The sequence below is a fragment of the Perna viridis genome, chromosome 1, assembly GCF_037379345.1.
Source record: "Perna viridis isolate PV_CMFRI_1.1 ecotype Kerala chromosome 1, ASM3737934v1, whole genome shotgun sequence".
NCBI classification, from domain to species: domain Eukaryota; kingdom Metazoa; phylum Mollusca; class Bivalvia; order Mytilida; family Mytilidae; genus Perna; species Perna viridis.
The window spans coordinates 25,934,942-25,947,203 of NC_142445.1; the positions used below are offsets into that span (position 1 = coordinate 25,934,942).

General features: G+C 33.9%; 1 long non-coding RNA gene across 1 annotated transcript; it reads left to right on the forward strand.

Moving 5' to 3' along the window:
* Positions 1–5,875: 5,875 nt before the first annotated feature.
* LOC148627965 (uncharacterized) lies at positions 5,876–8,147 on the forward strand. Its single transcript, XR_015922035.1, has 2 exons — positions 5,876–6,145; positions 7,854–8,147. It is a non-coding gene; the product is annotated as an uncharacterized LOC148627965 (long non-coding RNA).
* The last annotated feature ends 4,115 nt before the right edge of the window (positions 8,148–12,262 follow it).

Here is a 12,262-nt window from a genome sequence, read left to right on the forward strand (position 1 = left end):
GATTTTCCACCTTGATTGGAATCTTAAATTGCTAAAATATATGAGGTACAAACAAAAGATTTTTTTTAGTTTAAAGATCTTTAAACTGCATAGTAGTTTTGATAACAAGAGTTTGTATCCTTGTTTGAATTGAAAAATTCTTAGAGAAAGGTAATCATTTATTGTACAAAAGTGTATAGGTTCGACATTTCCAACTCAGGGCCTAATCTAGACAACAATGACAAGGACAAGCTTTAGTAAATTCTGTTTGAAAACTAACAATATTGACATATTTGTTCATTTAATCTATTATAAATCACTGTCAAAGAGAGCACAAATAAGGATAAGTTTTTTTGCTCATTTCTCCCTTTCAGATTAGGTCCTTGGTCAACCTAGCTCACCTAATCCACAGGATTCATTTCTACTTCATGCATCTCCAACCCGAAATTTCAACAAGAGGATTTTTTATTACTTGGAAATTCCAACTTATATTGATAGTCAGTGATTCACAGTGGAGATAATATTTTTGAAGAAATGCTGGTCTAGGTGTAAAGTGTCAAGAAATTTGAGGACATAAACGTACAAAGCCAGAAATATCCAAAACAATAAAAAAAAAGAAGATCCATAAATACATTAATAAACAAGCAGTATTGATATTCATTTCATTAAAACAGATGGTTCTCTCTAAAATAAGTTTTTGATTGGTTTATTTAGCTTGCAATTTGGTTACATGAATATTTATGAGGTCTTCCTTGACTCAGTGTCTCAGCACTTTGATTTTACATTTTCGTGTCCTATTATGGTTACCATAGATGCATGCGCCGTATTTGTCCATATTTGGCTGTACACTTTACGCTAGCTATATATGTCAGTTTGAAATGGTCGCTGGTGAAACTTTGCTTTGTATTTTATATAACGAAGGAAAGGGCGAATTAAGTAGAATGATGTTGGATATGGCAATTATATAGTTGTTTGCATTATTAGGTCACAGTATTCACTTATGGACAGGTACAATGTTTCATTCATTGACAATTGTTATTGTTTGGTTTCATACATGATGGCGCCCGTGGCAGGTGACGAATGCCACCGATTGTATGTGTATTTGATTTTGTGGAATAAACTAAAACTTTTCTAAAACATAACATAGATATTTTTATTAAATATAAAATTGATGTTCATTCACGCCACTGAAATGAATGAAAACAGCTTACACACATCGGAATGTTATGTGTTTTTGTTTACATTATTGAGGTGGGCTATGGCAAGTGGACAAAAATCAATATTTTGTAATATTAGAAAATGAATTTTTAAGATCACAAAATCATTTTTGAAATATTAGAAATTCACTTCGTAATATTAAAAATTCATTTTCCAATATTACGAATTCCTGATTTAGCAATATTATAAAAAATCACACATTTTTTAATATTACAAATTGAATTTGTAATATTAGAAAATGAATTTGTTATATTAAAAAATCACTTTGCAATATTGCAAAATCAGTCACATTTTTTAATATTACAAAATGACTTTCTTATATTAAAAAATCGTAACTGAATACGACAAGTCCATTTTCTAATATTAGAAAATCAATTTGTAACATTAAAAAAACATTTTTTTTATTAATGTTAGAAATTCAATTGAATTTTTAATTTTAAAAAAGTGTTTTGTGATATAAGAAATCTAATTTGTAATATTAGAAAATGAATTTGTAGTATTAAGAAATCATTTTTTAATATTAGAAAACACTTGTTTTCTAATATTTAAAATTCATTTTGTAATATTACAAATTGAATTTGTAATATTAGAAAATCACTTTACAATATTGCAAAATCACTCAAATTTTTTAATATTACAAGATGATTTTCTAATATTAATAAATCGGAATTGGATAGGACAAATCCATTTTCTAATATTAGCAAATCAATTTCTAATATTAAAAAATATTTTTGTTTTAATATTAGATATTCAGTTGAATTCTTAATATTAAGAAAGTGTTTTGTGATATAAGAAATCTACTTTGTAATATTAAAAAAATAATTTAATGCTCATTTTTGTCCACTTTGGCTTGCCATAGTGGGCAGTAATTTACGCACACACAAGACAGGCCCAATAAGTCGCGTGCTGCTCATATATAGCAATCGAAAATCTACCACAGTTGTGATCTCAAACCCTGTTAAGGACGTCATGTCCCAATAAGTCGCGTGCTGCTCATATGGCAATCGAAAATCGATCAGTTGACAGACCCATCGAAATTTTTTTAAGCACATCTGACATTCGGTCAGACATAAGGTGATGACTTGTCTGACCGAACGACAATTTGTCTGACCGAAAAAAACTCTGAACAATTTATCGACACGCTAACATTTTTGATGGGGGGGTGGGAATCTCCAAGTACATTTTATTATCAAGCTGATTTTAAAACTACTGGGTATGGGCTCTTGAATTTGTTAATTTGTTAAATAAGTTCGACCCAACAAAATTTCAAATGAAAATTTGTTTTATCAGATGTTCAATTATTAATCTTTATCAATTTCGATGTAAAAGAAATATACTTTATTATTTTTTTTCATTATTATTTTGACAATATAATGACCGCATGTTTCACATGTAAACGAGTAGCGAGACAACGGAAGGGACGATATATCAAAGGACGAAATGTCGTGTAGCGAATGAACCGGAAGTTACATATTATTGTTTACAATCAAATTGATTGACTATCTCGCTAGACTGTAGATTAATTCACGTAATTATTAAAACGTTCTAGTTTTATTATTCACAAAAACCACTTCAGTTTTGAGAAAATCTTCTTTAACGTAAGAAAAAAACATCGGACACCCGGGCCGACAAGCAACGTGTATTTACCGGACCCGGGACAATTTTACCGGACAGGTCCGACGGTCCGGCAGGTTTCGATGGGTCTGAGTTGAGGTCTCAAAGCCTGTTAAGGACTTCATATTCTCGGGGTAAAATATTGCGGCATAAATGGTCAGCTCGTGGTAAAACAATGATAAAATGGAGTTTCCGGGATTTATTTCTTAAATAAAATTATTATAAGTATTTATATTGACCAGTTAGGTGTGCGGCTCGTTCGCATTGTTATCGGGGAAGGATCCAGAAAGGGACTTTTAAATTTTTTATATTTTTAAATTCTATGTACCAGAAATTGAATTGAACAACAACAAGTAAGATTAATCCTACGAGGAGGAATGACCCGGCCAGCGAAAGCTATATTTTATAGCCTAGCCGGCCGAGTGGTCTAGGGCGCTGGACTTTGTGCAGGCGGTGTTGCCGTAGATGTCACAGCGGTACGAGTTCGAGTCCCGCGGAGGGAACGACCAAAAATTTGCATCGCAAATTTGACAGTTCTAACATCGTTGGGAATTTTTCAGACCTTTCTATACGTTTACATATCTTCCCTGTATCAATTTGATCCGATGGAGCAGTGTAGCGAATAGAGTCGTCACATTCTGAGACGTTTATATATATATATATATATATATATATATATATATATATATATATATATATATATAATTTGCTACTTTGCCTGTTATGATCTTTTTACACAGTTCCATAGAACAAGGAATACTAGTTTGCTTCGATTACAAGATTTATTAAGATTCTAGCTGAAATCAAAAGAATGTGATCCAAGGACAAGGACCAGACATGGAAAACAGACACACAAAATAATACATGCAAAGTAACTGATATGAATGAGAAACTCAAACTTCATTAATACTAGGAGCATGGAACAGGTGCACCGGTAGGGTAAGCGTCTTCAGCTTTTCTAGAAACACCCGCCGAGTTGCTCATAAAAAGTTTGAGGAATCTTCACCAAGAACTACATATTGGCATCTAGATGTACCGCCTTTTTTGGAGTAACAACGATGTACACTATTTTTGAGTCGGGATTTTAACTTATTATGAGGAATAGAAGTATAAAAAGTTGAAAAATCATAGGTTTTAATGCTATTGTATTCTGATAATAATTTTGAATTGAGGGTTTCCAGAAGATCTTCTGAATTTTTCAGGATCCATATTGAATTAGTACAACTACGGGAGTAATAAGTATTGTGGTGGTAGGACTGCAGACCCTTTTTGACAGCTGTGAGTATAGATGTTAAAAGTTTTGAAGGAGGTCTGGTGGTACATTTTGCAGCTTCAGCTATATATGTAGCGTAGTTTGTATGAATTCTTGTGGAGTTTAAGGATCCAGTACATAGACGGTAGATCACAATCATCGTCTCCGGCAGAGACCTAAAGAAGATAACTTATATTGTTTTCCACTATATGTTCTTTGGAGGATATTAAACAATGGATGTAATACGTTTCACCACAAAAAAATGTTGTTTTGGGCTTTGTCTGCTGATACGATAACATATTTGTCATGTATAATGGACAATGCTTTTAAAAACTGTAGCATTGACACTCATTAACCTATTTAAAACTTTCATACGTTTCAAAATTAAAGAACTCATAGCCTTTACCCACTCTGACGTGAATCTTGATCTTGTTTTATCCATTTTCTTACGTGTCCTCCTAAAAGTGTGAAATTCTTAGCCAATGTCAAAATGTTGGCAACAGTAACGAGTATATAACCAAACAATTACATGCTTCTCATGCACCACTGCTATCTAGTTCCTCATTTATAATACATGTGTATAATGAATCACACTTTAAAACAGGGTAAGAAATAGATGTATTTAACTTAACTACCCCAAAGAACGTGAGATAAAAGGACACCACAGACACTTTGAACTCAGCCTCATAGATATCTTGACATACACTTGGAGATCGACGGAAAAGGAAAACTCATTTCATTGTAAGTTCGCACTATTTGATGACTTGTTTCATTGGACTGTTTGATCACGTGGTGACAGCTGAACTGTCGCCAGCCATCCCATGCGTTTTAATTTCTCTCGAAACCTTAGGAGAAAAGTTGTTGAAGGCTGAAGGGGCATCCTCTCAAGTCAGGGTTTTGAGTCCACCCTTGCTCCCTCAAACCCCTGACGTCATTCATTCATATTTAGCGGGTATCGTCCAGCGCCATCTAGTGAGTATCTTAAATTTAACCCGGATCCAAAATCAAATCAAATCACTCCTAATAGAAACTCTTCGATACAACTTGCATAGTGGCTACACATAACGTCATTTTTTTTTTCAGTAAAGAATCTAAACAGAATCAACAGTTATCATTTTTGCTCATATTGCATCATTTGTGACATCATACAACTTCCAGTTACTATATCGGATCGTCCATTACCTCGTATTATTGTTTACCTTTCCACAGACATTTTATGTTAAATCGATTTTCATTGTTGCTTCTCACCCGGAGAAGCAACCAATCAGAATTGGCAGGACGATACCCGCTAAATATGAATGAGTGATGTCAGGGGTTTTAGGGAGCGAGGGTGGACTCAAAACCTTAATTTGGGAGGATGCTGAAGGGGAAGCCATTTGGGAAACAGTTTTACTAATTTTGAACGGTTGGTAACGACACAAAAGTATCCCCTAGTGTAGACATCATTCTTCCTTCATAAATCCTGAGTTACGATAAAGTTTTGATTGTCTTAAGCAAGACACACACACACACACCTCCGATGGAGGCCAGCTTATCTTGGAATGTTGTGCAGATAATGAATCATGTTTGACTAATGTAATGTATATGAATGAAAAGCGCCGTGTTTACAGAGTGATTTTATTTTCAAAAATACATTCATAAATAAGAAATTTATCGCAATTTAAAGACACTTCCCCCCGAGAAAACATATCTCTCATATCCGGTTTGCGGTCAGATTGGGTATAAGCTTGATCCTATCTTAAAATCAAGTTTTCATCTAGATATTTGCTTTATATGTTATATTTTATTGCACGATTCAACGTGTGATTCTTTAATCTATATATTTTAAGCATCATATACTAGATATATGTCTCAATTTTAATGTTGTAAGAGATATATATTTGTTTTGCAATCTAAACATCCATTTTTAAAATATATGTGAACATCCGGTGTCATCTACGTCACAGAAAAATGGCGGAACAGAAAACGAAGCGGTGACCTAGATTCTAACATTGTTTTGTAGGATTTACAAATGGATTTACATCCAAACATGAAGGAAAGCAATTCTTCCGAGCTTAGATTTACACTAATAACAGTTAACAGGTTGGTACACGTATGAATTTATAAGAATCGATGAACAATATATGCTGGGAGGAGGGGATTGTAGAGAATGCGAACAAATGTTTTTAATTTTATGATTTTGGGCCAATTGTGGTAACAGATTACTACTAATATCAAGAATATCCCTGGAACCTCTTTCGGAATCCGTCCATTCAAAGTGTATGAATTCTGATATTAGTATGGCTTCAACAAATAGCACCACGATTAGTAGGCACATACATGTTTATATGTATACATGTTATTCACTTCAGTTTAAAGAATATGAATACTTATAAAATAACTGTCATGCATGCATGTTTATACATCTATAATCGCTATTAACTGAGAGTAAAACAGTGGTTTTACATAAACAGTTTTGTAGTATTGAGACATACTCTCCTGATGCTTAAGATTATCCATCATTGGATCAATCCATCAATGACAATATGAAATATACAGCCAACAGAAAAAAGTTAATATCTAATATGTAACAAGAAATGATAGTAAAGTGTGGATGTATAAGAAAACTACCAGTTGTATTTGCAATGCAAAACAAAAATTTCAGAGTAGACCTCATTTACTTGCACATATGCATTGTATGGCTTGACACAAATATCCTGAAGAAAAAAACGTGATAAAGGATAAAATCATCTTTCGTTTTCACTATATGGCATGCTTTGACACAAACTTGACTGAATCAAACATTTATTCTGATTTGCCAATACTCCTTCATGAATTATATTGTTCTTTTTGAAAGCTGTTATTGAAAAAAAGATATTATTTTAATTGGAGCAGCAGCTTGTTCCTTTAAAGCTTACTTTTTGTGGTACAATTTATATACATTGCAGAAGAAGATAATGGGATGATGAATAGCATGTTTTCTATTGCTAATCCTCCTTTAAATTTATCTTTCTGATATCTGATATGTCTTCATTATACATGTATTTGTATACCCACTACAGAGATTTCAATGATTTAAGTTCTTTGAACTGAAAAAGCAACACTGAAAACAACTAGGATATAATTTTAACAGGGGTTCAACAAACTAACTTTCTAATTTGTTTAGTTCTACCTTATTTTTCTTATTTTGTACACAGTTTCTTATTATGTGCATGTTGTGTTGATCTAAATATTCTAAATATAGTTCACTAATTTGCAGTGTGTAACTGTGAGAAGTTATATTTAGATACAAAACAAATCCTACATTGTACTTAGTTTACACATAATTATAAGCTAAATGTGTCTGTACATGTTTGTAAACAAAACAAAATTAGTTCCATTAGGGGCAATATCCAGTTATGTTCTGTCATTAATTATTTTGCCATTTTGAAAATCAGAAATATTTTTAAAACATGACTTAAAAATTGTTTCAAACATCTTATTGTGGTATAAGTATACATAACATTCCTTCAACTACTTATGTTTTAAAATGAAATGTGCCTTATATTTATTCATCCAACACTTAAAATGTGTACAGTAAAGTGCAAAAAATCATTTCCAGTGGTATTGAAACAATCATAATAATCAAATCATTATATCTTTATGAAGAAAATACAAATCAGTTGTTTGGTTAATTTTTTCTCATCATGATAATTCAATGACAGATATATGTACATGTATACATTTACATAGACTAAAATGCACCACTTACATGTTTGAAATAATATCTATTATTTTATTTCTGTATAATAACAGAATCTTTTCTTTTCAGATTACATCATATTTCATACAAAGACTTCTTGGATAATTGTGGTTTATATTGTGCAAGTATAGACAGAAGAGAGCATGAGGCTGAATTGATTTGATATTGTTTCAAATTAGCAGAAGTGTGTTTCATGCATGACTGTTTTATTGTGACAAAGAATTTTATACAGGAAACCTACTCTTTATACTAGATGTTTTGATGTCTTGTAGGGAATGATAAATACATATGCACACTTGGATTGTACATGTTGAGTTGTATATTTACACATGTATGTAAAATTAAAATTCTATTGTTACATTATGTGGATACAAACTATTGTGTTACAATACCTTGTACATGTGCTGCTTTGGTAGTTAATTTAAAATTTTAAGAGAGATTGTGGGGAATATCTTATTTAAAAAAATATTAAGAACAAAATGACTAATTTAAACCAATGAAATAATTCATAAACATTTTGTTGCTATGGATAGGGCAAAAAATTGAAATACATTCTTACACAAAGAAACACTGTTTACCTCCCAAAAAGCTGTTTACAATTTAGTCAAAAAATGAATATCCAATTATCCCACACAAGACCATCTATTTTTTTTCTCTGTAAGAATCAACCAGTGGATGAAAAATCAATGGTCTGAAATAAGCCTCTACTTCGATAGTGTGATTTGACTGCATGAATTTGTACCAACGAGATTAAGGAATAAAGACGAGATTATCCATGTTAGTTTGATAAATTCAGTTGAATGAACATTTCTGGGGCAGGTAACTCCTTGAAAGTCTCAGTTACTGTCATCTGTCATTCTAAAGACAAATATCGAAACATCGAAACATATCCAGTGATAATGGGCATTTTGACTGCAGAAGATACATGAAGGTACATGAATAAATTGTCATTTTTTTCCATGTCTTAGTTTCTTCGAGTTCTGTCTGATTCTAACAAATACTTGACAATGTACGTAAAAGTACTAACCTCCAAAAACCTTCAAATACGAGATTAAGTTGGGTTTTTACTATGAATTCCCTAATGGCTATCCATTTAAAGGATGGGGTAGTTTTGAAAAAGCCGAAAACAAGTATAACATTCAATATACACAGACAACAACGTTATTGACTTATCTTCCGAACACAACAGCCTTAATTTCCTAGGGTTTGTAGTTTTTTAAAAATATCTCGACTCAAGCTCCAGGAGAACAAAAAAGAACAACATTCAAGACAGTAATTGCATATCATATACAAATGTATTGAAAATGAAACGCTCATGATTAGGTAATAGCATGGTTGTTCCTAGTACATGGAACTGATGGAGAGAATGTCTTCCTTACTTAAAAATGTGACTTGCTTAGAGCGATGGTTGAGACACGTCTATACTTTCAGTAAAAAAGTACAAGTAGTCACTAGTAGAATAAAAGTGTCAAAACTTACATGTACCTGAATGAGGAAAGGAGAGAAAATAAGTACGAGCAGGGGAGGTGAACAGGATAGAAAGCAACAGGGAAGGAAGTGATGGAGACTGAAATGTATATCAAAATAATTATGAGCCGGAAAACAAATGTTGAATGAAATCAGTCATCAAAAAAGCTTCAAGAATATGCTTACACATGTCCTAGTAATGAAAATGGCCTAATAAGCCGGTTGTTATCTCTTAAGACTGTTGTCGCAGAAAAAATAATCCCTATACCTTATGATAACTCGAAGGAATTTCATGAGCCAAAAGTTATTTCAGTCGGTAAAGATGTGGTAATTCTGTTTAAAAAGAATTGTACTGAGCTGAGACATCTTCAGAATGAATGTAATAAAATTTCGTCAGTAATCTAAAACATGGAACTTTTGAAATTGTATTGCCTACTGTTATTTCAAACCAAAACCAATAATATGCAAAACATAACTTTTGCAAAACAAAATTCCAAGAATGAGTTAAACCATAGACTTAAAAATTACTATTCACTGTTATACAATGTAACAAGCACGCAGTGTTTAAGGAAATATAGTGACGACTGGTTGGCTCAGAGTCGGAGTAATGTGTCTGAGTAGCATACCTACCTACTGACTTACATAAGTGAGCTGCAAGGCCGTAGCCAAGGGGTGCGATTGTACGCCCGTTTGAAAAAAAGGATTGATTTACATCTTAGCCCCTAGTTAAAGATAAATCATATCAGATGACCAAGTAAAATTGCTTATCAGTGATCAGTTCGCACCCCCTTTCAGAAAGCCTGGCTACGGCCCTGATCTGACAAGATAAAGCTTAAAATCCAGACCAGCCTGTCGGACTAATACAAAGGAGGCTTTGTTCGATTGGACAATGACCGTTTTCTCCCTGCACCATGAATGAAATATCTGCTATAGGACGTTAAGCCATAACAAATCAGCCCCGTGCAGGTCCGGGTGTCAAAAGAATAGGCCTGCAGCAGCGCTAAGCTTGTCGTATAAGGCGACTAAATAGTGCTCAGAAACCTAACCGGGGGCTAGGCGCTCTGCCCACAGAGCAACTGGGATGTGTGCCCCAGGTGGTGGAATGGGGTACCCCTGGTGTGTTAAATGCTGGGGTTGTCAGGCTATAATACGGAAAACCTGACCGCAAACCATAGTGGTGCACCGTGTTGGGAAAGATGCCACGTTCCTCGCACGTTAAAGAACCCTGCTGTGGTATTCGATAGGAGTAGGAACCTTTGCGCTCCGCCACAGGAGGTTAAATTGCCCTACCTTACCCATCCCCCCTTTTTCCAGTGGCAATCAAAATTTGTCGACCCTATTATCCTTGTGACCCATCCTTTCTTTTTTCATTTCATGTTCATTTTGTCATCCATTTCATGTTCATTGTCTGAATATAGCTGAAATATTGCTGCTCGGACGTTAAACCCTAACAAACAAACAAAACATAACAAATCAATCAATTCAATAATGAAGTGACAACTATTCATACAACTTAAAGTTGCTGTAGCCCCCATGATATAAAGTGAAGTGGAATTATCAGGAATATTACTCCTACAATGTAAGCGGTTGGAATTCCGTTCCTCCATACCAAGTCAGAAAATAGCTTGCCAGACAACCTATAGCAATGCTGGCGTAAAGGAATATGTAAAAAACGTACCGGACTAGTGTTCTGTGGGCTAGCATCTGCATACAAAATCCGAGTAGAATAAACATTTTTATTAATATATCAAAGTGTAGGCACCATTTAGGCGAGAGGTCTGAGGTACCAGGTCCAGGACAGAGCCCCAGGAGGGGGGTCGAAGCCCCGCAAAGGAAAATGTTTTTTACCAGTTAAAAACTGAAATGCATGTATCTACTTTATAGACATGATTGATGTAACAAACATTAAGTCGGATCTTCAAGCATTCTAGCATGTGATACAAATTATAAAAAGAGAAACCATGAAATACATTAAAAAAGTGAAATAAAATCAAGTCAGGTTGCAAACGTGTTGATGGACATGCCACCGTGATTAACAGCAGTCACGGTATTGTTCATGTCGTGATCAGTGGCGGAACTAGAGGGATAGTTTTGGGGGTTTTATTCAGTACAAAAGTGAGCAAATACTAGTATCAGACTTGAACCCCCTTTCTTCTTCTTATACTCCTCTAGATATCCGCTTTGGATTCGTCACTCTTGAAATAGTTCAAATTTTATTTCATGATGAAAATACATGTAATCTACCTGTTGGGAGTTGGGAACTTGAAAATACATGTAATGGCTAATCGCCCCACAGAACGCCCAATGACCGACAGAATATTTTGCTTAGAAACTGATAATTCAGAGAGCTACAGTTTCTGTTGGATTTTCAGTGCTTTGTTTACTATTTGTAACTAAAAGTTTCCAGACTGAACAGCTTCACTCTCAGTTATGTTGTCAGTTTGGGATGTCTCCCTCATCCGTTTGAACATCTGATCCAGAGTCCTCACTTTGAGTCATGACTACAGTCTGGTCGAAATGACAGGCTGATATTTCTTTTAACTAACCATGGGATTTTTTTACTTTCTCATTATATATCGTGTATGTTTGTGTTGAATCTTCGTTCCGTTTATTACTCTTTCTTTCCAAACTCAAATCTTCGTTAATGATGGTAATAAATATAATTGAAACCGTATAGCTTTGATGTAGAATACTAAGGTACCCAACATCTTCATATTGAGGAAGTTGGGGGGGGGGGTAACATGGATGCCTGAGACTATTTTTTTTTTAAATTAAATGTGGGATTTTTTCTTTTACTTAGCCATGGACAGAAAAAAAAAACATTCAGTATATACCCCATGGTAAGTAGTCAACACTGTAAGTTGTCAAAATAAAAAAAAGAGGTGAACTCCGGCTACTGTTCCCAGCCCCCTTCTTTTACATAACAAAATGACAACTGATTGAGAAAAAAGAACAGAATTTTTTTTGTTGCAAATTCTCTATTATATTGTTAAAGTCTTATTGACAGAAAT